The sequence below is a fragment of the Hemitrygon akajei genome, chromosome 9, assembly GCF_048418815.1.
Source record: "Hemitrygon akajei chromosome 9, sHemAka1.3, whole genome shotgun sequence".
Lineage (NCBI taxonomy): Eukaryota > Metazoa > Chordata > Chondrichthyes > Myliobatiformes > Dasyatidae > Hemitrygon > Hemitrygon akajei.
This window is the reverse complement of record NC_133132.1, coordinates 18,256,317-18,284,180: the sequence shown is the minus strand read 5'-3', so window position 1 is coordinate 18,284,180 and position 27,864 is coordinate 18,256,317. Positions and strand designations below refer to the sequence as shown.

The following is a 27,864-nucleotide window of genomic DNA, read 5'->3' as shown; positions in this document are numbered from 1 at the left end:
GAATAAAGTGGGCAAATGGACAAATCCCTGAAGGAGGCGTGTCCAAGTTTAGTCCCCGTATTATGTTTCCAAATTGCCTCTTCTGTTTTTATACATTTATCTACGTCCCAAGTTCCCCTCTACTGGCCAAATTTAATTTCCCGTTTTTCTTTTTATTTAGGCATGCCGACAGGCGTCTGAATCGTTTCTCATCTTTGGGGTTATCCCGACATAACCGATACAAAGTGGTTCCGACACCCGGCTTATCCAACGCCTATCCCAAAGTTAAAAACCTTTTAAACTTATCTCTATATACCAGCCAAGTGTCTTTGCTCTCCACGCCCACTTCAGGGTCCTGCCCTTCGCGTGGGGGATATCCCCTCTTAACAACCGGTCTAAGGCAGGGTGGTTGAGACGGACATTGTAATTAACCTTATCTTCCCGGGACTCAAACCCCCGGACTCTAACCTCCGAACTCCAGGGGAACTCGAACCTGCCTGAGACAAATCTGTTGGCATACAAGTGTGTAAGGTATCCCAGGGATTCCGTCAGTAGAGTTCTAAGGGACGAGGGGTCGACTGACTGATAGGTCAATGACAGAGATCAAGGTAAATCTTACCTTGTGGGCCCATCCGCCTAACGTCACCGTCACACAGGCGATCACTTACTCAGTCCGCTCCGTATATGTTGGAATCCCATCCTCGTCGCCATATGTCATGTCGGTTTGTTTTCTTAAGATTCTTACACACTTGACACAAATGCAATACGCCAACTTCTGTGGACAGCCACAATTCTTTATTGTACAAGCTTTTTGGAGGATCGCATAACAAATTTCGCAGTGCTTGCAGAGCCCTGTCAAGCGATGCTCTCCGAACAAGGGAACAGTCCTCCCTGTTTATAGGGTTTTACACCACAGTCAGTCACATATGCAAGATATAATTTTTAGCTATCCCCAGTCACATGCCTTGCAGCAGTGACAGTACGAGACAAAGAATACTGAAGTACCTAAAGCAGACGCAACGGTCATCCACCCAAGAACAAAGTGTGCAATTAGTATCTAAATTCCTACATGTCATCAGGACAAATTTATCCTTTAACATGTCAATAGTACTTAGCAAAGACCACTTAATCACGAAAAAGCATCTAATTTCCTGAAAGTTAACAGGACAAATTGGAGACTGGGCCTGTCTGTGAATGGAGTAACAACAGTTTCTGTGCTGCTCCGTTCTGTTCCTTTCCCCCCAGCTTAAACTTCAAATTTAAAATCATTTCCTGATTCTCGGAGGGGAATAATATGTCTTTCAGGAGTGGGAAGAACTTGTCAGAACAAACACAAGGAAATCTGCAGATGCTGGATATTCAAACAACAACACACAGAGAATGCTGGTGGAACACAGCAGGCCAGGCAGCATCTATAGGGAGAAGCACTGTCGACGTTTCGGGCCGAGACCCTTCGTCAGGATCAACTGAAAGGTAAGATATTAAGATATTTGAAAGTAGGAGGGGGAGGGGGTGGGATGAAGCTAAGAGCTGGAAAGGTAATTGGCAAAAGTGATACAGAGCTGGAGAAGGGAAAGGATCATGGGACGGGAGGCCTATGGAGAAAGAAAGGGGGAGGGGAGCACCAGAGGGAGATGGAGAACAGGCAGAGTGATGGGCAGAGGGAGCGAAAAAAACAACTAAATATGTCAGGGATGGGGTAAGAAAGGCATTAGAAGTTAGATAAGTCAATGTTCATGCCATCAGATTGGAGGCTAACCAGTACACACTCGAACCTGAGTGTGGAGGAACCTTATATAAACCCCACCCCCTCCGGTCGTGTTTCCCCATCTTCCTCCTACTTTCAAAGCTCTTTGTATCTTTCCTTTCAGTTAGTCCTGACGAAGGGTCTCGGCCCGAGACGTCGACAGTGCTTCTCCCTATAGGTGATGCCTGGCCTGCTGTGTTCAACCAGCATTTTGTGAGTAATGAAATGATGTCATTTCTGGGAAAACTGAAGGACCTGGAAACACAAGTTATTACACAGGAAGAGGAATTGAAGATAACTAAGCAAAAATTGCTTGAACCTACAACTCGTTTGGAAAGATATCGAAATAAGATTATAGGCCTGAAAACTATGAATATACGAATTGTTGGGCTGCAAGGAGCCGAAAATGGAGATTTAACTGCTTTTTCGTACCTTATTTCTTAATATATTATCACAGCCGGCTACTATAGAAAGAACACATAGAACTTTTACTTCGTGATCTCAAGATCCAAATAAACCAAGGTTTGTTCTGGGTTGCTTTCATCATTTTAAGATTAAAGATTAAATAATGCGACAGGCAAGAAAACAGACAGTTTTTAGATTTGAAGAATCTGAGCTCTGTTTTAATGAAGATTATCCGAAGGAAGTAATGGAACAAAGATCAAAATTTGCTCTGGCAATGAAACAGGCATATGATAAGAAACTGTTTCCTTCCTCGCTTTACCCAACAAGAATTAAAGCTTTTCCTCCTGATTCTCCTCCTCGTACATTTTTTGATCCTAAAGCTGCACTGGCGTTCTTTCAAACTATAGCCGCTGTAACTGCTGATTGAACTGTCTGGAAGATCGCTTGGTTATCTGCATATTAGTATTTCAGAAAGAAGATTTATGAAGTCTACCTGGACATTTCATTGAGAGACTATTAAAATAAGATTAGGGGACTTGTTCATTATTGCATATCATTTTTTTTTGGAAAGAAGATTTATGGTTCAAGTATGACTGTTTAAACGATTATTTGGACATTCGACCTAGAAAAAGAAGAAAAAGGGACTTATTCCTTTAACCTAATATCTGGTTTGTTTTTTTTTTGTTTCTTTCTTAATTAACTAACTGGTAGTTATTCCTACTGATGAGCTATTTCCTTTTTTATATATACATAGAGGAGGTTTCAATTACTTATATATTAGTTGGTACTTTTGTAAATTTAGTTGGGTTAAATATGCAATTAACTTTTCTTGCTTCTTTGCTGTTTTTTTTTGAAAAATTGTGTTGATCTGTTATTAAACACTATGCTTGGTTTTTTTAGGTAATATATTTAAGATCTTAATAACTGCTTATTTTTAAAATTTCTTTTCAATATATCAGTATGTTTTTTATATAATAGAATATTATAGTGTCTTAAAACTGAATTTAAAGCTTTTTTAGGGATTTAATGTTAAATTTAAGATGGTGCTGTTTTTTCTTTTTAAGAGATAACAATTTTTTGGTTTTCTCTTTATTTAAAGAAGATTAAATATAAACATGGGATAGTTTGTAGATGCTGGGATGTAAACACTTTCCTTTGTTGAGATTTATTCGTTCCTCTCACAAGGTCAGTGGGTTTCATTTTCTTTTAACTAGGGGGAGGGATAGAGAATCTTATTAAACTTTTTTTTTGTACAGACAGAGCAGGCTTGGCTTCGTATTCTATCATGGGGTGCCTGTTTTTTTTCTGGGCTATGGGGGGACGGGGGAGGTTAGAGTTAGGCGTTTTTTTTTCCCATTGGGTGGCTCCGGAGCATGCGTGTTTTCTATGTGGTTGTATTCTTCATCATCACAATTTTTGCTCATCCCGTATTGGTATGTGTTCTGCGCATGTGTAAAGTAGAATAAAATTATAATATGGTATTTAAACGGATTAATGTAATAAGTTGGAATGTACGTGGTTGGAATCATCCTATCAAATGAAAAACAGACTTTTAAAATCATTAACAGATTCCAACCTGATGTAATTTTTGCCCAAGAGATGCATATCAAGGCGGGAGATCAAAATAGATTTTTTTGGATGGTGGCAGCGTTTGCAATTCCACTCCACTTTTCAAAGCAAAACTAAGGGAGTCTCTATCTTTATTAAATCCAATATTTCATTCATTCAAGAGGATATTAAGTCAGATTTTAATGGTAGATTTTTAATTGTTAAATGAGTAACTTGTAACAGAAAAGTTGTTTTGGTCAATTTGTACAGTCCTAACTTAGATGATCCTTCTTTATTTAAAAATGTATTTGCTTTACTGCCTGATTTAAATGAATATATGTTGAGAATGGGTGGGGATTTTAAATATGTTTAAATCCTTTGATTGACAAGAGTTCAACCAACCAGCTACTTCCAAATTGCTTGGTGTCACTTATTACTTCCTTTTTGACTGATTTTGGATTGATTGAACTATGGAGATATTTACACCCTGATGATAGAGAAATATTCTTTTTCACATTTATAGAAAATTTTCGAGGATCGATTATATTATAGCCGACCCTCGCTTTTTACCTGCTGTTAAGAATTGTGAATATGACGCTATTGCTGTATCTCATTATGCACCTTTGAGTTTGTCTTTCGAATTCGATGATGTCATTCTTGCCCACCCACCTTGGCACCTGTCTCAGACATTATTGCAGAATTCTGACTTTGTTAGCTTCATTGAACCCAGATAAAAGATTTTTTTCTTTTTAATGATATAGGGGAGACATCCAAATTAATCATATGGGGATACATTTAAAGCATTTTTACGAGGTCAGATCATTTCTTATTCAGCTAAGCTTAAAAAAACAAAGTAGAATTAGATAAGATTTCAAAACAATTTAAAGACTTAGATAATATTTATGCGATCTCCCTAATATTGACTTATTTAAACAAAGGGTAGAACTTCAATCACAATATAGTTGATTATTAACTCATCCTATTGAAGGCTACTTGCTTAAGCTATAAAGTCAATTTTACATGTTTGGAGATCAAAAATAACTGAATGCATCTCAAATGAAAACAGCCAGAGCCAAAAGGCAAATTTTGAAAATCCGTAGGAAAGATGGTACCCTGGCTTGAGAATATGAAGAAATTAATAAGATTTTTCAAGATTTTTATACTGAACTCTATAAATCTCAATTTCCAGTAGATTCTTCTAAAACAATTTTTTTTAAAAAAAGATTGCTTTTCCTCAAATCTCTGTTGAGGATCAAAAAACTCTTGAAGCCCAAATTACTGAAGCCAAAATTCATAAAGCTATTTTTTCAATGCAATCCGGTAAGGCCCCTGGACTTGGCTACCCTGTAGAAATCTATTAAAAAATTTGGAAAATTGTTCTGTCCATATATGTTGGAAATGTTTAAGGACTCTTTTGTGAAAGGTGATTTACCCTCTACTTTTTATGAGGCTTCTATTTCTTTAATTCTTAAAAAGGATAAAGAACCTACCGATTGTGCCTCATACAGACTATTTCATTATTGAATGCTGATGCTAAGATCCTGTCAAAGATAACGGCTAATTGGTTGGAAAATATTTTGGATAAAAATTTTTAAAGATCCAACAGGCTTTATAAAGGGTCACTATTCCTTTTCAAATGTTCAGAGATTATTTAACATTAAATACTCATCTTCTTTTAAAACTCCACAATGCGTTGTCTCTTTGGATGCTGAAAAAGCATTCAATTGAGTCGAATGGAAATATTTGTTTAATGTTTTAGAGAAATTTGGTTTTGGTGTTAATTTTAATAATTGGATTAGAATGATATATAAAATTCCTATTGTTACTGTTATTGCTAATAACTGTAGAACCCCTTTTTTCCAGCTTTCACGGGGGACAAGGTTGTCCATTAAGTCCTTTGTTATTTAACTTAATATTAGAACCCCTTGCTATCGCTCTTCATGAAGCTAAAGATATTCATGGGATTATTGTGAATGAGACATTCATAAGATTTCTCTTTATGCTGACGACTTATTGGTTTAAATATCTAATCCCGAGGAATCTATCTCTGCCTTGCTAAAATTATTTAATGAGTTTGGAAATTTTAATAAAAGTGAACTGTTTCCATTAAATGAATCTGTTTCTATATATGATAATACTCCATTCGAAGTTACGGATTCCTTTAGATATTTAGGGATAGAGAATCTTTTAAAACTTTTTTTTGTACAGACAGAGCAGTCTTGGCTTTAGATATTTAGGTCTCATAATCACTAAAAAAAAAGTATCTTTATAAAGCTAATTTTGTTCCCTTGGTAGATTCTATGAAGTATTTATTTAGTAGGTGGAACCCACTTACATTTTCTCTTGCTGGTCGCATCCTTATAGTCAAAATGATGATTTTACCAAAATTTTTATATTTATTTCAGAATATCCCTTTTTTTGACAAAGAAGCTTTTTGATTGGATTGATTCTATTATCTCATCTTTTATTTGAAATGATAAAAAGACCAAGAATTAGTAAATGTCACTTACAAATATTGAAAAAGGATGGAGGTCTTGCTTTGCCTAATTTAAGAACGTATTATTGGGCTGTTAATGTGCGATATATGTCCTTTTAGTTACACTGGGTTGATAAGAACGAGTGGCCAATTTGGGTAGATTTGGAATTGAAAGCTGTGGAACAGTTTTATTTAACCTCATTATTGGGAGCTGCTTTACCTATACAATAAGCTGAATTTGCTCATTTAAATTTATACCGTGATTAAGTATTCTTTACAAATTTGGCTGCAGTTCTGCAATTTTTTTAATCTTAAAAAATTTAAACTTTGTAGTTTAATTTATTGAAATTGTTTTTATAAGCCTTCTTTGAGTGATCCAAATTTTTTTTCTTTAGGAAAATAAAGGTATTAATTCTTTTTTGGATCTATTTAAAGAAGATAGACTGATGTCTTTTCAACAATTAGTTGATATTGTCTTTCATACTCACACTTCTTACAACACCTTCAAGTTAGACAAGTTACTTACAAAAATATTTAAGTAATTTCCCTTACATATTGGATGCTGACCTGTTAGATACTATTATCAGTATGAACCCTTTGATGAAGGGTTCCATTGGAAGAATTTAAAATTTACTATTACAATGGAATAATAAGCATACTTTATTTAAGATTAAACAAGATTGGGAAAAGGAACTTAATTTGACTTTTATGACGGAGGAATGGACACAGGTTCTGAAGTTGGTTAACTCTTCTTCAATTTGTGCTAGCCATTCACTGATCCAATTTAAAATTGTACATCATTACTATTTGACCAAGGACAGATTGTCTAAAATCTTTCCTAATGTTGATAGTTGTGATAGATGTAAAACTGAGACAGCTACACTGACACACGTTTTGGTCTTGTTCTATACTGGAACAGTTCCGGAAGTCAGTTTTTTCTAATTTCTAAAGCACTTACAATTAATTTACAACTTAACAAATTAACTGCTTTTTGGAATAATTCCTCAAAATAGCCGCGGTATTTCTTTGTCTGACCAACATGTTATTGCATTTGTTACATTGATAGCTAGGAGGGCCATTCTGCTGAAGTGGAAGGATTCGTCGGCTCCCACTCTGTCACAATGGTTCTTTCAAGTGATGTTATGTCTCAGCTTGGAGAAAATTAGAAGTCGAACCTTTGAACCTATGTTTGATTTTGAGAAAAGATGGGGCTCATTTGCTCGTTACTATCATTTGAGTTAATTGATTGATTTCCTCCACGATCTAATTGTAAATTTTGGTACTTTTTTTTCTTGCTGGCAGTTTGATGTTTATCTTTAGAATTTTGTATGACAATTGGCTCCGGGGTTGAACACCTAATGGGTCTTTTTTCTCACTTTTCTTTGCTTTAGTAGGGTTTTTTTTCTTATCTTTTTTTTGCGCCACCAAATTTTTCAATCTTTAAAACAATGTTTTTTTTTCCCTTGAGACATTGTAAGTGTCACCTACCTTGATGTGCTCTTGTTATTTTGGATAAAAATAATAAAAGATTTGAAAAAAAGGAACAGGACAAATTATCCTTTAACATCTCATCTATAGGGTGGAAGAGTGAGGGAATCCCTCCCCACTTTCTGAACAGGTGAACGGTCTTTCCCCAAGTGTGAACTCGTTGGTGCCTCTGTAGGGCGGATGACTTTCCACATTCTGAGCAGGTGAATGGCCTCTCCCCAGTGTGAACTGACTGGTGTACCAGCAGCTTGGATGATTGGGTGAATCTCTTTCCACATTCTGAGCAGGTGAATGGCCTCTCCCAAGTGTGAACTGACTTGTGAACCAATAGGGAGGATGATCGAGTGAATCCCTTCCCACAGTCTGAGCAGGTAAATGGCCTCTCTCCATTGTGAATTCTCTGATATAGCTTCAGGAGAAACGACTGAGTGAATCCCTTCCCACAGTCTGAGCAGGTAAATGGCCTCTCTCCATTGTGAATTCTCTGATATAGCTTCAGGAGAAATGACTGAGTGAATCCCTTCCCACAGTCTGAGCAGGTAAATGGCCTCTCTCCATTGTGAATTCTCTGATATAGCTTCAGGAGAAATGACTGAGTGAATCCCTTCCCACAGTCTGAGCAGGTAAATGGCCTCTCTCCATTGTGAATTCTCTGATATAGCTTCAGGAGAAATGACCACATGAATCCCTTCCCACAGTCTGAGCAGGTAAATGGCCTCTCTCCATTGTGAATTCTCTGATATAGCTTCAGGAGAAATGACTGAGTGAATCCCTTCCCACAGTCTGAGCAGGCAAATGGCTTCTCCCCAGTGTGAACTCACTGCTGTATCTGTAGATCAGATGACCAAGTGAATCCCTGCTCACAGTCTGAGCAGGTGAACGGCTTCTAACCAGTGTGGACTCGTTGGTGACTCTGTAGGTGGGTTGACTGAGTGAATGCCTTCCCACAGTTTGAGCAGGTGAATGGCCTCTCCCCGGTGTGAACTGACTGGTGTCTCTGTAGATTGGATGACCGAGTGAATGCCTTCCCACAGTTTGAGCAGCTAAATGGCCTCTCTCCAGTGTGAACTCGCTGATGTGCCTTCAGTTTAGATGAGCAAGTGAATCCCTTCCCACAGTCTGAGCATGTGAATGGCGTCTCCCCAGTGTGAACTCGCTGGTGTCTCTGTAGGTTGGATGACCGAGTGAATGTCTTCCCGCAGTCTGAGCAGGTGAATGGCCGCTCCCCAGTGTGAACTCGCTGGTGTACCATTAGAGAGGATGACCACATGAATCCCTTCCCACAGTCTGAGCAGGTAAATGGCCTCTCTCCATTGTGAATTCTCTGATATAGCTTCAGGAGAAACAACTGAGTGAATCCCTTCCCACAGTCTGAGCAGGCAAATGGCTTCTCCCCAGTGTGAACTCACTGCTGTATCTGTAGATCAGATGACCAAGTGAATCCCTGCTCACAGTCTGAGCAGGTGAACGGCTTTTAACCAGTGTGGACTCGTTGGTGACTCTGTAGGTGGGTTGACTGAGTGAATGCCTTCCCACAGTTTGAGCAGGTGAATGGCCTCTCCCCGGTGTGAACTGACTGGTGTCTCTGTAGATTGGATGACCGAGTGAATGCCTTCCCACAGTTTGAGCAGCTAAATGGCCTCTCTCCAGTGTGAACTCGCTGATGTGCCTTCAGTTTAGATGAGCAAGTGAATCCCTTCCCACAGTCTGAGCATGTGAATGGCGTCTCCCCAGTGTGAACTCGCTGGTGTCTCTGTAGGTTGGATGACCGAGTGAATGTCTTCCCGCAGTCTGAGCAGGTGAATGGCCGCTCCCCAGTGTGAACTCGCTGGTGTACCATTAGAGTGGATGACTGAGTGAATCCCTTCCCACACAATGAGCAGGTGAATGGCCTCTCCCCTGTGTGAACTGACTGGTGTGCCAGTAGGGTGGATGACTGAGTGAATCCCTTCCCGCAGTCTGAGCAGGTGAACGGCCGCTCCCCAGTGTGAACTCGCTGGTGCAACATTAGGGTGGACGACTGAGTGAATCCCTTCCCACACAATGAGCAGGTGAACGGCCTCTCCCCACTGTGAACTCGCTGATGTACCTTCAGCTTAGATGACCGAGTGAATCCCTTCCCACAGTCTGAGCAGGTGAACGGCCGCTTCCCGATGTGAACTCGCTGGTGAGCCATTAGGTCAGATGACCAAGTAAATCTTTCTCCACAAATTCAGCAATGAACAGCCTCTGCCCAGTGTGAACTGACTGGTGTGTCCACAGGTGGGAAGATCAACTGAATCCCTTCTCACACACAGAACAGATGAATGGCCTTGTTCAGTGTGAACTTGCTGATGTACCTTCAGTTCAAATGACCGAGTGAATCCATTCCCATTGTCTGAGCAGTGAATGCCTCTCCCCTGTGTAAAATGACGGGCATGCCAGTCGGTCAGATGATCGAGTGAATTCCTCCCCACAGTCTGAGCAGGAAGGACAGTTGATTGAATCCCTTGCTCCACTTCTTAAATATCTGGACAGAGACAGCAAAACTAGTGTGTCGTGTTCGAGATTCCTGTAGACAAGTTCCTTGTCATTTTTAACCTGTAAAAAGATTTACAAAATCCATCAATGGGTGTAAGACAACATTTCAGATGAGATCACTTGAGTTGTCAAGGTGTGATCTGACATCACACTGTTACAGTGAAGTTCAACGCAAGTTGGAGCGAGAAATCATCTTCTAACTGGGCACAGTGCTGGTATCTGGAATGACCATCAAACTCTCTGATGCTCTTCCTGTCTCTATAAGAATGGAGCATTTCTGCCATCTCCAATCTGTGACCTGGCTCAGTTTGACTCTCTCCTTTGGTATTATTCCCTGTTCCCACTGAGCTGCATAGGTTCCTGGCCCCACAGAAACTGAAACACTCACACAAATAGCCTTTGTTAACGTGCAGCTGGGATTTTCTTTTATGTACCGTTAATTTAAAGTGCCACAGCTTTAATGCCATGTAAATATCTCCTACTCAGATGTATGGTTGGTCTGCACAGATTCGAGAGAATATTAGTATTATTTAAGGTTCTTGTCACAGTCATAGAAAAGAACAACACAGAAACAGACCCTTTGGCCCATCTAGTTGGTGCCGAGCTATTTAAACTTTCTACTCCCGTACCCCTACCATCCAGGTACCTATATAAACCTCTTAAATGCTGAAATTGAGCTCGCATGCACCACTTGTGCTGGCTGCTCATTCCACACCCGGATGATCGTCTGTGCGAAGAAGTTTCCCCTCATGTTCCCCTTAACGTTTCACCTTTCACCCTTAACCCATGGCCTCTGGTTGTAGTCCCACCCAATTTCAGTGGAAAAAGCCAGCTTGCTTTTACCCCATCTATACCCCTTATAATTGTGGTAAACCTCCATCAAAACTCCCCTCAATCTTCTACGTTCCAAGGAATAAAGTCCTGACCGCTTCAATCTCTCTTTATAACCCAAGTCCTCCAGACCTGGCAACATCCTTGTGAATTTTCTCTGAACTCTTTCAACCTTTTTTTCATCTTTCCTGTAGGTAGGTGACCAAAACTGCAACAATACTCCAAATTAGATCATCTAACTGAGAGGGGGAGGAACCAGAGGAGTGCAGAATAGCCAGTGTAGTTTTCCTGTTCAACACAGAACATAGAAATCTTCCGCACATTACAGGTCCTTCGGTCCACAATGTTGTGCCAACCATGTAATTGACTCTAGGAACTGCCTAGAATTTCCCTAGCGCATAGCCCTCTATTTTTCGAAGCTCCATGAACCTCTGTAAGAGGCTATTAAAAGACCCTATCGTATCTGCCTTGACCATTGTTGCTGGTGGTGCATTCCAGGCACCCACCACTCTTACCCCTGACATCCCCTCAGTACCTTCTTCCAAGCACCTTAAAACCATTGTCCCTCATGTTGTCCATTGCAGCCCTGGGTAAAAGGCTCGGGCTATCCACACAATCAATGCCCCTCATCACCTTATACATCTAAAAAAGGTTCTAAACACAAACAAGGAAATTATACATTGCTTTGAGGATTTGTTAGAAGTATAGAATACAATGAGGCTATAGGTAGGGTAAATGCAAGCAGCTTTTTCCAGTGAGGTTGGGTGGGATGACAACCAGAGGTCATGGGTAAATGGGGAAGGTGAAAATTGAAGGGGAACATGTGGAAAAGCTCTTCACTGAAATGGTCGTGACAGTGTGGAATGAGATGCCAGCACAAGAGGTTCATGCCAGCTCGATTTCAACATTTAAGAGAAGTTTGGATAGTTACCTGGATGGTAGGGGTATGGAGCACTGTGGCCCCCATGGAGGTAATTGCATCAGAGAGCTTAAATGCTCTCGCCATTGACTAGATGGGCCGAATGGCCTGTTTCTGTACTGACTTTCTCCATGTTGTCAGAGAAGCTGGCCAAATTTGATCGGAAGCGAAAACTGGTAGGAATGGCGATAGCTAGAGTTTCTGGAAGCAATTCGGTAGGTGAGTGATCGATACATCCCAAAGAAGTGGAAACATTGGAAAGGCAAGAGGACACAATCATGGCTGAAATGAGGAGCCAAGGCCAACATAAAAGCCAAAGAGAGGGCAAATAATAGAACAAAAACTACGGGGAAAGAAAGTCAGATGTGCTCAAGGTGTGGAATTATAACAGTCTGAGGCATTTAGAGGAACAAAATATCCGGGGCTTCAGTATCTCTTGAAAACCAAGGTTCCCTACAGCAGTTACCTTTCAACTTTCATGCAAACTCTACACCCTGAAAATTTCACTTTTGAAGGCCTCCCACTTACCAAGTACTCCTTTGCCAGAAAACAGCCTGCCCCAAGCCACACTCGTCAGATCCTTTCTGATACCATCAAAATTAATCTTTTTAGAATCTCAACCCATGGTCCAAACTTCTTTTTCCACATTTACTTTGAATTTCACAGCATAATGATCAATAATTTCTGTCACCAGCCCTGGATCATTTCCTAACAGCTTACTGCACACTTCTATGTCAGGAATTCTATGTACTGATTAAGGGCACATTTGACAAACACTACCCCATCTAATCCTTTTACAGTGAGGGAATCCCAGTCAATATATGGAAAGCTGAAATCACTTACTGAATCAACTTTTGTTTCTTGGCATGGTCTGCGATCTCTCTACGAATTTGTTCCTCTAAATCCCTCAGACATCTAAATCTCTAAATCCCTCAGTGCAATGAAGTCCCAGTAATGGCTACGATATCTTAATTCCCTGTCCTGGGCTCATCTGGATTTCCTACGATGCTTCTTGCATTGTGATATACACAGCTCAGCACATTCATCGCATCATGCTCAACCATTTGATTGGTGACTTTGTCTGAGGTCTGAACAACATCTGTCTGGTGTCAAGAAAACAAACTCTCCCTCATTGTCACAAAAACAAAGGTGCTGATTGTGGACGGCAGGAGGAATGGAGACAGGCTAACCACTATTGACATCAATGGATCTGGGGTTGAGAGGGTGAACAGCTTTAAGTTCCTCGGCACACACATCACCAGGGATCTCACATGATCTGTACATATCGGCTGTGTTCTGAAAAGAGCGCAGCAGCACCTCTTTCACCTCAGGTGGTTGAAGAAGTTTGGGATGGGGCCCCAACTCCTAAGAACTTTCTACAGGGACACAACTGAGAGCATCCTGACAGGCTGCATCACTCCCTGCTATGGGAACTGTACTTCCCTTAATTGCAGAAACCTGCAGAGAGTGGTGCGGACAGCCCAGCACACCTGTAGATGTGTACTTCCCACGTTTGAGGACATTTCCAGAGACAGGTGTGTAAAAAGGGCCCAAAGGATATTGGGGACCCAATTCACCACAACCACAAACTGTCCCTGCTGCTACCATCCAGGAAATGGTACCACAGCAAAAGGACCAACAGGCTCCGGGACATCATCTTCCACCAGACCATCAGACTGATTAATTCATGCTAATACAATTGCATTTCTGTTATATTGACTATCCTATGTACAAACTATTCATTATAAATTACTATAAATTACACATTGCACTTTTTCAACAAAGACGTAATATAAAAATTTCTACTCCATATGCATATGAAGGATGTATGTAATAAAGTCAATTCAATTCACCCTCTCCACTATCTGTTCTGTCATTCTGGTTCCCATTCCCTCTACAACTTATTTTAACCACATCACCCCCTCCCCCACACTAGCAAGCCTTACCACTAGGATATTATATAACCATATAACAATTAGAGCATGGAAACAGACCATCTCTGCCTTTCTAGTCCGTGCCGAACGCTTACTTTCACCTAGTTCCACCTCAGCCAATAACCCTCCATTCCTTTCCTGTCCATATACCTATCCAATTTTTTTTTTAAATGACAAAATCGAACCTGCCTCTACACTTCTACTGGAAGCTCATACCACACAGCTACCACTCTTTGAGTAAAGAAGTTCCCCCTTGTGTTACCCCTAAACTTTTGCCCCTTAACTCTCAACTCGTCCTCTTGCTTCAATCTGCCCTACTCTCAATAGAAAAAGCCTATCCACGTGAACTCTATCTATCCCCCTCATAATTTTAAGTACCTCTATCAAGTCCCCACTCAACCTTCTACGCTCCAAAGAATAAAGACCTAACTTGTTCAACCTTTCTCTGTAACTTAGATGCTGAAACCCAGGTAACATTCTAGTAAATCTCCTCCGTACTCTATTTTGTTGACATCTTTCCTATAATTCGGTGACCAGAACTGTACACAATACTCCAAATTTGTACCAATGCCTTGTACAATTTTAACATTATATCCCAACTCCTATACTCAATGCTCTGATTTATGAAGGCCAGCATACCAAAAGCTTTCTTCACTACCCTATCCACATGAGATTCTACCTTCAGGGAACTATGCACCATTATTCCTAGATCACTCTGTTCTACTGCATTTCTCAGTGCCCTACCATATCAGTCCCCTCTTGTTCTGTTCCCCTAACGAATGAATCCCTTATCATCCCTTTGACTTCCCTCTGCTAGGTAAAACCCCCCAACAGTTTCTAAAGCTGTTGAGCAGGATAGCAAAACAGAGTACTCTGCGATGGCTGTTTAAACTCATTCCCCTTCCTGACTCTCACGAAGGTTCCTGTGTCCTGCACCTTGGGTGTATCTCACTTCTCTTCATGTCATATCTATCACCCCCTCCAACTCCTGGATGATCTGGAATTCAAGTTCCAACCCCTTAATGTGCAAGGTTACAAGCTGCAGCTAGATGCACATCTTGTAGGTGAGGGCATCAGGGACACTGCAGGTCTCCCCACCTTCCCACCATTGTCCTCTCTAATTTGTAATGACCAGTGTACACATAAATCTTGTACTGTGCATTCTTTTACCCAGTGACAACATGTAAACAGTGAATTTTATGTAGAGAGGTATTCATTTTAACAGCTAGCAAATCACTGTTGATAAGAACTTTGATCTCCTCTGGGTTTGATCAAGTTCATCTGCACTCTCACATAACCTATGTAGCAGGCCTGTATTGGGTAATGAAGGATTTTCTCACCAGAGCATTTTCACACTGTCCATATGTGATTTGCTTGCTGAATTACGCTTTAAAGAATCAGATTTCCAAATATCACTCCACTTCTTCCTACTTGAAAATTCTCCAGCAACTTTTGCATCGCCACAATACACACAGGTAACACCAGTTTCTATATTGGACATAAATATTTCCCCTGAACCCTCCTGAGGAATTGAGGAAATATTAAAAAATCATTTTGAACCTATGTAACCTCTGGCTAAAAGAATAATTGGGACTGAATAGGAATTTTTGAACTGAAGTAAACTCTGTCTTCAGTGGTTACCTAAGATAGGCTCATTACCAGTTCTCTGTGGCTTGCAGAGAGCTGATAACATTATACATTGTACCCTCGTTTGAGTAAAGGGAGGAGGACTCACCCATAAGGACAGAAATGAACATCTGTCTGTAATTAAGTCAGGGCCTTGCAAAGGGAATAACTGATAAGGACTGGACAGTACATCCATCTGTAATTAAAACCTTGACTAAGCGAACGCTCTTATCTAAGTAATTAAGTTTTGCACCAACACAGTTGGTGGGCGTACCAGATCAAATAACATCTTGCAATAGTAATACATGGGGCTTACTATGTATAAATATAGGGCTGTAACCTGACTAAGTCAGTCCACTTGTCAGAAGCTGGCAGTGCTTACGTTCCTTCCCTTTGACAACTGGGTCTCAAACTCCTACAGGAGAACTCCTGCAGGTGATGATAAGAAGCTGGTCTCCCGAGTTTTATTCAGATTCAACCTTAACATTTGGTGTCACAAACAGGATCAATAGAACATTACAGCACAGAAACAGGCCTTTTGGCCCTTAGCCGTGCCAAACCATTTTTGTGCCTAGTCCCACTGACCTGCAGCTGCACCATATCCCTCCATACCCCTCTCATCCATGTACCTGTCCAAGTTTTTCTTAAATGTTAAAAGTGAGCCTTGAATTTACCACTTCATCTGGCAGCTCATTCCACACTCCCACTACTCTGTGTGAGAAGCCCCCCCCACCCAATGTTCCCCTTAAACTCCCCCCCCCCTTCACCCTTAACCCATGTCCTCTGGTTTTTTTCTCCCCAAGCCTCAGTGGAAAAAGCCTGGTTGCATTCACTCTATCTATACCCATCATAATTTTATACACCTCTATCAAATCTCCCCTCATTCTCTTACGCTCCAGGGAATAAAGTCCTAACCTAGTCAACCTTTCACTGTAACTCAGTTTCTCAAGTCCTGGCAGCATCCTTGTAAACCTTCTCTGCAATTTTTCAACCTTATTAATATCCTTCCTGCAATTCGGTGACCAAAATTGCACACAATACTCCAAATTTAGCCTCACCAATGTCTTATACAACCTCACCACTGCATTCCAACTCTTATACTTAATACTTTGATTTATAAAAGCCAATGTGCCAAAAGCTCTCTTTACTACCCTATCTACCTGTGACGCCACTTTTAGGGAAATAAGTATCTGTATTCCCAGATCCCTCTGTTCTACTGAACTCCTCAGTGTCCTACCATTTACCTTGTATGTTCTACCTTGGTTTGACTTTCTGAAGTGCAATACCTCACACTTGTCTGTATTAAACTCCACCTGCCATTTTTCAGCCCATTTTTCCATCTGATCCAAATCCCTCTGCAAGCTTTGAAAACCTTCTTCACTGTCCACTACACCATCAATCTTTGTATCATCAGCAAATTTGCTGATCCAATTTACCACATTATCATCCAGATCATTGATATAGATGACAAATAACAATGGACCCAGCATCGATCCCTGTGGCACACCACTAATCACAGGCCTCCACTCAGAGAAGCAATCCTCCACTACCTCTCTGACTTCTCCCATTGAGCCAATGTCTAATACAATTTACTACCTCACCATGTATACATAGCGACTGAATCTTCCTAACTAACCTCCCACGCGGGACCTTGTCAAAGGCCTTACTGAAGTCCAAGTAGACAACATCCACTGCCTTCCCTTCCTCCACTTTCCTGATAACCTCCTCGAAAATATCTAATAGATTGGTTAAACATGACCTACTACGCACAAAGCCATGTTGACTCTCCCAAATAATTCCCTGTCTATCCACATATTTGTAGATCCAATCTCTTAGTACTCCTTCCAATAATTTACCTACTACTGATGTCAAACTTACCGGCCTATAATTTCCCAGATTACTTTTATAGCGTTTTTTAAAAAATAGAACAACATGAGCTATCCTCCAATCCTCCGGCACCTCACCCGTAAATACTGATATTTTAAATATACCTGCCAGGGCCACTGCAATTTCAACACTAGTCTCCTTCAAGGTTTGAGGGAATACCCTGTCAGGTCCTGGGGATTTATCTACTCTGATTTGTCACAAGACAGCAAGCAGCTCCTCCTCTTCAATCTGTGTAGGTTCCATGACCTCACTACCTGTTTGCCTTATTTCCATTGACTCCATGCCAGCTTCCTTAGTAAATACAGACCCAAAAAAAATTTAACATCTCCCCCATTTCTTTTGTTTCCATACATAGATGACCACTCTGCTCTTCAAGAGGACCAATTTTATTCCTTACTATCCTGTTGCTCTTAATATACCTGTAGAAGCTCTTTGGATTATCCTTCACCTTGACTGCCAAAGTTACCTCTTGTTTTTTTTAGCCCTCCTCATTTCTTTAAGTATTTTTTTTGCACTTTTTATACTTCTCAAGTACCTTATTTGCTCCATTTCCTATACATGTCATACATCTCTCTCTTCTCTATCACAGTTCCAAGTTCCCTAGAGAACCAAGGTTTCTTATTCCGTTACGAAGGATGAACAGCTCTGATGGGCAGAAGGGTGCAGGGTTGCCCATGTCCCCCTCCCCTGGGAGAATTACAAACTGTTACTGTTGCCAGGCTGCTAATGAGAGAGAAAGAGATGGAACAAAAACATACTGGGACTGGAACATTTGCTTCAGATAAGGGAGAGATAACACAGGGAGGAAGAGACTTGTTGTTCCACCATGTTATGACTCCTGAAAGACTTATGGCTCCGGAGAGGGCTGTTTACTTGGTACCATTCTGTTCATTAAAATTCCTCAGTGGACAGCCGGAATGGGCTGGTTTGATGGACTAAGCCATTCAAAACTGATTGACACCTGAGACCCTGTGAGTAGGGATAAAAGTGAGGTCTGGGGAGACACCCCTCAGACACACCAAGAGGTGTACCAGGGGACACACTAGTGAGCACTGCTTAAGTGTTGGAACCCACGAGAAGATGTGGGGGCATCAGAGACCGAACGAAGGATCGGTCAATTTTAACTCAGTGTTTACAGTGAGGCCAGTGGGGGCTTGTGCGTGTGTCCACCCTTGCCTGGGTGACGAGTCCACCATAGAAGAACTGTCTAGCTAAAGGACAGAGGGGTCATACCTGAATGGCCACAACAACACATCGATGGATCAGGATCGTAAAGAAAGGTTTGCAAGACAATAGCTGTCACTGTTTGCTCGCTCTCTCTCTCTCTCTCTCTCTGTCTCTCTAACAATTACAACACATCGACCAACAACTACCTCAGCCTGTATGAACAGAACTGAACTTTATATTTACATAAAACAATTCCTTATCCTCTAGTCATTGATAGAGCTTGTTTATTATTGATTATTATTATACCCACACTTTTAGGTTTAGTATTGCTAACGTGTATTATCTGTATATTTGCATTGTTATTGATTTGTATATTTTACTAATAAATACTGTTTTGAAAATAGTACCAGACTCCAACGGATACTTCTATCTTTGCTGGTAAGACACCCAGTTACGGGGTACGTAACAAATTGGGGTCTCGTCTTGAGATTTGATACCAAATTGGGGGGCCAGTGAATCGGGCTATAAGTCCATTATTTGATCTGGTTGCATGGGTAACCAGACGGGAAACCAGCAGAGATGGACATTGTCAAATTTTTAAAAGATTCGACTGCGGGGGCATTAGAGGTTGCCAGGAAGGCTGAATTGATGAATATTGCGAAACGATTAGATCTCCCAGAGGTGAAATCGTCGATGAGAAAGGTGGATATACAGAGAGAAATAGCTAAGCATTAAGTATCCAAGGGTGTGTTCACACCAGATGAATTGGACCTGTTCCCTGAGAGGAAGCCAGCCAAGGGGGAGGTTCAGTTAGAGATAGAAAAATTAAAGTTGGTTGAGAAAGAGAAACAGAGGGAGCATGAACTTAGGTTAAAACAGCTGGAAGCAGAGGAGGAAGAAAGGAAAGCTGAAAGGAGGATGGAGGAAGCTGAAAAAACAACGGCAGTTCGAGAGGGAGAAATGGCAACATGTGGGTAGCGGGGCAGACCGAGAGAAGTTTAATGTTAGTAGGGAGTTTAGGTTAGTACCTCCGTTCGAGGAGACGGACGTTGATAGTTACTTCTTGCATTTTGAAAAGGTGGCAGTGAATCAGAAGTGGCCCAGAGATCAGTGGGTGGCGTTGTTACAAACTGCATTAAAAGGGAAGGCTCAACGGGCATATGCGGCGTTGTCCAAGGGGGAGTCTGAGGATTATGAGGAAGTAAAGCAGGCTATCCTTCCGGCCTGTGAGTTGGTACCTGAAGCGGATAGACAAAAGTTCAGAGATTTAAAGAAACCTTCCCCCTCAGACGTATGCAGAGTTTGCCTATGAAAAGGGTGTGCTCTTGGATGGCTGGTGTGCTGCAGAAAAGGTGGAGGAGGATTTCCATCGTTTCAGAGAGTTAATTCTGATTGAGGAATTTAAAGGTTGTGTTTCGGATATTATCAGGATATATCTGAACGAGAAGCCGAATTTGCTATATTCGAATTTGCTAGGTTCGCAGATGAATATGCCCTAACCCACAAGACAAAGGTTTCCTCAAATAAGAGTTACCAGAAAGGCAGTAGGGACAGTAAAGAAAGTCCACCGGCTAAGATCGAGAATAAGCCGGGAGCTAGTGGTAAAGGTAAGGAGGACAAGCAGGCTGGCAGGAAGGTTCCTGGCTTGACCTGTTATAATTGTGGAAAGGTTGGTCATATTGCATCTAAGTGCTTTGCTCCGAGGAAGGAGACAGGAAAAGGGAAAACGGCAGTCCCTATAGGGTGTATTGAGTCGATCAGCAAATCGACGAGGAAGGCAAAGGTAGATAGAGTACGAGGGGGGCGTGAGAAATTTATTTCAGAAGGGATGGTGTCTGTGGAAGAAGGAGAGACCCCAGTTCCAGTGAGAATCTGGAGAGATACTGGGGCTGATCAGTCACTGATCCTAAGTAAGGTGCTAGATTATGGTCCTGAGACTGGAGAGGTAGTTTGAAGAAGTATAGGAAAAGGGAAAGAAGCTGTGCCTTTGCATGGGATCATTATAAATTGTGACCTGGTATCTGGACCAGTCGAAGTAAGGGTGCGGTCAGAATTACCGAGAGACGGCGTGGACGTCCTTCTTGGTAATGATTTAGCAGGTGGTGACGTGTGTTCAGCAGTGAAATTAACGAGCAAGCCTGTGAGTGTTGAGGACCCGCCCCTGGATTCTAAGATCTATCCTGCATGCGCAATCACTCGCAGCGTGTCGGGAAAGGCGGCTGAGAAAGAGGACAGTTTAAATGAGTCCAGTGTTGATTTGGCTGAGACGTTTTTACCGACCCTGTACCAAGAGGGGTTAGGGGATGGTAAAGTGGAGAATAGGGAGGTGAAAGAGAATAAAGGAGAGGAGGTAGACCTACCCTTAGCAAGGAGAGAATTTATAAAGGAGCAGGGACGTGACGAGGAGCTTGTGGCATTGAGAGAGTCGGTTCTTTCTGAGACAGAACTGGATAAAGAACCAGAGGGCTACTACCTGAAGGACGGAGTATTGATGAGGAAGTGGAGGCCGACCACGGTGCCAGTCGATGATGACTGGGCGGTGGAACATCAGGTGGTAGTACCGAAGGCGTATCGGGGTGAATTTTTGAACTTAGCTCACAAGGGACCTCTAGGTGGACATTTGGGAGTAAGGAAGACAGTGGATAGGGTTATGAAAGATTTCTATTGGCCAAAAATGAGGAAGGATATAGCTGATTATTGTAAAAGGTGCCATACGTGTCAGGTGGTAGGAAAGCCGAACCAGGTTATCCCTAAGGCACCTCTCAGACCGATACCCGCTATTGAGGAGCCTTTCTCCCGAATTATTGTGGATTTTGTGGGTCCTTTGCCTAGAACAGCGAGTGGGCGGCAGTACGTCATGACCATGATGTGTGCCACTACACGATTTCCAGAGGTTGTGCCTCTGGGGAATATTAGGACCCCTGTGGTGGTGAAGGCCCTCATTAAATTCTTTACCACCGTGGGGCTGCCTAAGGAAATACAATCGGATCAGGGGAGTACATTTACATCCAGAGCATTTCAGCAGATGATGACACAGATGGGAGTTAAACAAATTTTAGCTTCTGCATACCATCCGGAATCTCAAGGAGCGTTGGAAAGATTCCATGCTACACTAAAGACTATGGTTAAAACTTACTGTCATGAAAACGTTCGAGACTGGGATGATGCATTACCACTTCTGTTATTTGCAGTGAGGGATACGGTTCAGGAATCTCTGGGGTTCAGTCTGTTTGAGCTCGTTTTTGGTCACAGGCCCAGAGGACCTTTAACCCTACTTAAAGAGAAGTGGTCTAGCCCGAAAGTTCAAGTCAGTGTGATTGACTATGTTTTAAAATTACGGGAAAGACTCCATAAAGTATGCGCTTTGGCAAAGGAAAATTTAAAAGACTTCCAGACGAGAATTAAACAATGGTATGACAAACGTACCCGAGAGCAAGAATTTCACGTGGGCGATAAGGTCTTGGTCCTATTCCCTGTAGTTACCAACCCCCTACAGGCAAGGTTTCAAGGACCATACAAAGTAGTTAAGAAAATAGACTCGCTGAATTATGTGATTGAAACCCCTGATAGACGCAAGCCGAACCAGTTGGTTCATGTAAACATGCTGAAAGGTTATCAAGAAACGACCCCCGCGGAGGTCGGTGCAGTCACAAAAACTGATGAGGTAGAGAGGAGTGTTGAGGAGGACCCAGAGCGTTTTGAAAAGATAAGTATAATACCCACCAGACTCGAGAACTCAGTTATTCTAGCCAACCTTGCTGATAAAGTCAATCACTGAGAGCCTGAACAAAGAGAGCAGTTAACACAGCTCATTAAACGGCATACACATTTATGTCCAGATGTTCCAAGGTGGTGTAAAGGAACAGAGCATGATGTCATTGTTACCTCGACCCAGCCTATTAAACAATCTCCTTATCGGATGAATTTGGAAAAGAGCAAGCTAGTTTGAAAAAGAAATTGAGCATATGCTAGCTGCTGGTATAATTCGCAAATCCTTTTCTGCGTGGGCCTCTCCCTGCGTGGTAGTACCGAAACCAGACGGTACCATAAGATTCTGTACCGATTACAGAAAGGTGAATGCTGTCACGCAGACAGATGCTTACCCTATCCCTAGGGTGGACGATTGCATTGATAAAATGGGGAAAGCGAGGTACATCACTAAGATTGACTTGTTAAAGGGATACTGGTGCGTTCCTTTAACGGACAGGACTCGAGAAATTTCAGCCTTTGTCACCCCATCCGGGTTTTACGAGTACAACGTCTTCCGTTCGGAATGAAAAATGCACCAGGTACATTCCAGAGGATGATTGACATGGTGATAAAAGGGTTAACAAATACCAAGGCTTATATTGGCGATGTGGTAGTTTGGAATGACACCTGGGATGACCACATTGAGGCTGTAGAAAACCTGTTTAAAAGAATGTCTGCAGCCCAACTTACAGTGAACCTTGCAAAGAGTGAATTTGGTCATGCCACAGTCACCTACATGGGGTATGTGGTAGGGCAGGGGCAGTTGGCTCCTGTGCAGGCTAAAGTACAGGCTATTTCTGAGGTTCCTGTACCAACAAATAAGACAGCCTTGAGAAGATTTTTGGGCATGGTGGGGTACTATCGAAAATTTTGTAAGAACTTTGCTGATATCGCCCTCCCGCTTACAAAACTCCTACAGAAGGAAGAAAAATTTGAGTGGAACAATTCTTGTCAGGATGCTTTTGACGAGTTAAAAACCATACTGTGCCATCACCCTGTGTTAAAGGCACCTGACTTGTTAGAACCTTTCTCCCTGGCGACTGATGCAAGTGACGAGGCTGCAGGGGCAGTCCTATTGCAGAAAGCAGGGGATGGGGTGGAACACCCAGTGGCATATTTCTCTCGGAAATTCAATGTGCACCAGAGGAATTACTCTACCGTGGAAAAAGAATTGTTGACACTTGTTTTGGCAGTACAACATTTTGAAGTGTACATTTGTTCAGCACAGAGACCCTTAATTGTTTATACAGATCACAACCCTTTGGTATTCCTGGCTAACATGAAAAATAAAAACAGGCGATTATTAAATTGGAGTCTGATGCTACAAGAGTTTGATATTCAGATACAACATATTAAAGGAAGTAACAATGTAATCGCTGACTGTTTATCTAGATGCTAAGTGAAGGTATATCTGTATTGCTTTATAGTTAAGAACTCTTCTGTATTTTTGCTAAACTCTGTAATCCTGTAAAACGCTGTACTAGTTAATTTTCCCCTTTGGTGAAAATTCCTAGAAGCATGGGGGTGTTATGAAGGATGAACAGCTCTGATGGGCAGAAGGGTGCAGGGTTGCCCATGTCCCCCTCCCCGGGAGAATCACAAACCGTTACTGTTGCCAGGCTGCTAATGAGAGAGAAAGAGATGGAACAAAAACATACTGGGACTGGAACATTTGCTTCAGATAAGGGAGAGATAACACAGGGAGGAAGAGACTTGTTGTTCCACCATATTATGACTCCTGTAAGACTTATGGCTCCGGAGAGGGCTGCTTACTTGGTACCATTCTGTTCATTAAAATTCCTCAGTGGACAGCCGGAGTGGGCTGGTTTGATGGACTAAGCCATTCAAAACTGATTGACACCTGAGACCCCGTGAGTAGGGATAAAAGTGAGGTCTGGGGAGACACCCCTCAGACACACCAAGAGGTGTACCAGGAGACACACTAGTGAGCACTGCTTAAGTGTTGGAACCCACGAGAAGGTGTTCGGCATCGGAGACCGAACGAAGGATTGGTCAATTTTAACTCACAGTGTTTATAGCGAGGCCGGTGGGGGCTTGTGTGTGTGTCCACCCTTGCCTGGGTGACGAGTCCACCATAGAAGAACAGTCTAGCTAAAGGCGAGGGGTCATACCTGAATGGCTGTCACTGTTTGCTCGCTCTCTCTCTCTCTCTCTCCAACAATTACAACACATCGACCAACAACTACCTCAGCCTGTATGAACAGAACTGAACTTTATATTTACATATGACAATTCCTTATCCCCTAGTCATTGATAGAGCTTGTTTATTATTGATTATTACTATACCCACACTTTTAGGTTTAGTATAGCTAACGTGTATTATCTGTATATTTGCATTGTTGATATTGATTTGTATATTTTACTAATAAACACTGTTTTGAAAATAGTACCAGACTCCAACGGATACTTCTATCTTTGCTGGTAAGACACCCAGTTACGGGGTAGGTAACAATTCTTACTCACTTTGCCTTTAATCCTGACAGGAACATACAAACTCTGCACTCTCAAAATTTCTCCTTTGAAGGCCTCCCACTTACCAACAACATCCTTGCCAGTGAACAACCTGTCCCAATCCACACTTTTTCCATCCTTTCTCATTTCTTCAAATTTGGCCTTTTTCCAGTTTAGAACTTCAACCCGAGGACCAGATCTATCTTTATCCATGATCAAGTTGAAACTAATGGTATTATGATCACTGGAACTGAAGTGTTCCCCTACACACATTTCCGTCACCTGTCCTAACTCATTTCCCAATAGGGGATCTAATATTGCATCCTCTCTAGCTGGTACATCTATATATTGATTCAGAAAACTTTCCTGAACACATTTTACAAACTCTAACTTATCTAGACCTTTAACAGTATGGGAGTCCCAATCAATATGTGGAAAATTAAAATCGTCTATGATCACAACTTTATGTTTCCTGCAGTTGTCTGTTATCTCTCTGCAGATTTGCTCCTCCAATTCTCACTGACTATTGGGTGGTCTATAATACAACCCCATTAATGTGGTCATACCTTTCCTGTTTCTCAGCTCCACTCATATGGTCTCGGTAGACAAGCCCTTTAATCTGTCCTGCCTGAGCTCTGCTGTAACATTTTCCCTGACTAGCAATGTCACCCCCCACCACTCTTCATCCCTCTGCCTCTATCACGTCTGAAACATCGGAACCCTGGAACATTGAGCTGCCAGTCCTGCCCCTCCTGTAGCCACGTTTCACTAATGGCTACAATGTCATAATTCCACGTGTCACTCCACACCCTCATCTCGTCAGCCTTCCTCAGTCAGCCTTCCTCACAGTACTCCTCGCATTGAAATAGACACACCTCAGAAGATTATTACCACCACACACAACCCTTCTATTTGTGACTTTGCATGAAACTTCAACATCCATTATTTTCACCCCCGCTCCACTATTTACTCTGGTACTCCGGTTCCCATCCCCCTGCAAATCTAGTTTAACCCCCCACCCCCCAATAGCACTAACAAACCTCCCTGCAACGATATTGGTCCCCCTGTAGTTCAGGTGTAACCCGCGTCTCTTGTACAGGTCCCACCTGTCCCAGAAGAGGTCCCAATGATCCTGAAATCTTAAACCCTGCCCCCTACACCAGTTCTCAGCCACGTGTTCATCCTCCAGAGCATCCTATTCTTACCCTCACTGGCACGTGGCACAGGTAGCAATCCTGAGATTACCACCCTCGAGGTCCTGCTTTTTAACATCCACCAAGCTCTCTATACTCACTCTTCAGGACATCCTCACTCTTTCCCTACGTCATTGGTACCGTGACATCTGGCTGCTCACCCTCCCACTTCAGAGGAGGATTCCAATGTAGGGAGTGCCAAGCAGACGGGCTGAGTAAGCGGCTGGACCACTCTGGGGACTGCAGAGACCGACAGGGCACCCAATAGGTATTTTACCTTTTGTCGCTCTCTGTCAGTTCCTTTGGAGGTACGGTCCCTCCCCCAAGGCTGATCACATACCTTGATGGAATCAGGAAATAATCTGTCAGGAGACTCGTATAAGGTAGGTAAAATTTTACTAAGTGGGCAGGAGGCGGTACCAGGTAATTTTATACTAAGTAAGCAGGAGGCAAACGTGTTGGGTAAATTTATCAATTGAGCAGGAGATGCCAGCCGGGTAAATGTATTAAGTGGGCAGGAGGTGTCAGACAGGTAAATTTATCTGGTTGTTAATTGAGCAGGAGGCTTTGTGCTGGATAAATTACCGTAGATTCCGGATTTTAAGCCGCTACTTTTTTCCCACATTTTGAACAGCTTTGAACTTTGCGGCCAATAATCCGAAGCGGCTAATGCATGATTTTTTTCATGCCGCCTCGTAAACATTTTGCCTCATAACAGTAGACCAATAAAATTGATGAGTAGTTCACAGAGGTCCAATGAAATTGTACGATAAATCAAGCGCACTTTCACAATTAAATTAGTGTAAATCAGTCATTTGTACTCACCCTCATCAACATGGAAAACACTCGAAGCATTGTGCTGCCTACTTAGTTTAAACTATATTTGTTTTCTGTACTACATCACGGGATGCTATGACGTCACACCCGGTTTCGCGGTGTCTTGTGGGAAAATGCCGGTTTGCGATGAAACGGGACGGAGGGAGGGAGCGCATTACGCGAGCGGCTTTGGATCTGAGCGAACTCTGCTTTTAAGTTAAAGGTATCAATAACTTTTCCTGGTAGGCTGCAATATATATATTTTTTTACCAGTCGTTAGGAGATATTGGAATGTTGTTCAGTAAAGAAGTATACGCAACGTATATTTAAAAGTAGCCGCGTACGGGCACGGTTCGAAAAAAAGCATTTGCAATATGTATTTGTTTTTGTTACCATATGGATTTAATTAAAAGTTAAAAAAATCCTCACGTGTAATATCTTTCTGTGTAAATATCTCATATTACAACGTGGGACACCTGCGGCCGAAAATCCGGTGCGGCCTAAAATCCGATGCGGCCTTTACAATTAAAAAATTGATTTTATTTCTAAAATTAGAGCCAGCGGCTTTTAATCAGGTGCGCTCTGTAGTCCGGAATCTACGGTACTTAGAGAACATGGGTCGATTGCAGTTGATTGATACGAGTGGGCCAGGAGCAGCCCTACACAATATGTGTGAGAATTTTCCAGAAAAGGAAAAAGATTTGCGAATGTTGAGTGCAGCGCTGAATAAGAAATTGGGGAACAAAATGTGGTCACTGGGGGTGGGGGGGACCCGGGATATTACATCATGAGAACAAGCAGTAAATTTGAAACGGAAAAAGAACTGTGGAAAGAATTGGAAATTGTTGAAAAGGGAGTGGAAGGAAATGACAGATGTAAAGTGGAACAGTATATTATTAGCAAGTTGGAGAAATAATGCAAGTGACAAGGGGATAGAGGTATGTACTGCAGAAGGAATGGCAAAGGTTGGGAGACGCTAAAAGCGGAGTGTGAATGGGCGGATGGGCGCCGAAAATGAGAGCAGGAAAAACAACGTAAGCAAACCAAGGCCGGCCTGGATAGGAGAGAAGGGCAGGAACGTCAGTCTAAAGTTCGAACTGATAGGG

General features: G+C 42.1%; 1 protein-coding gene and 1 pseudogene across 1 annotated transcript in view; both read right to left on the bottom strand.

Moving 5' to 3' along the window:
- LOC140732891 (uncharacterized) overlaps positions 1-27,864 on the bottom strand; it is a 795,520-nt gene that overhangs the window by 752,806 nt on the left and 14,850 nt on the right. The window lies entirely within an intron of this gene.
- The window catches only part of LOC140732896 (uncharacterized), a 34,403-nt pseudogene continuing 14,867 nt past the window's right edge, over positions 8,329-27,864 (bottom strand).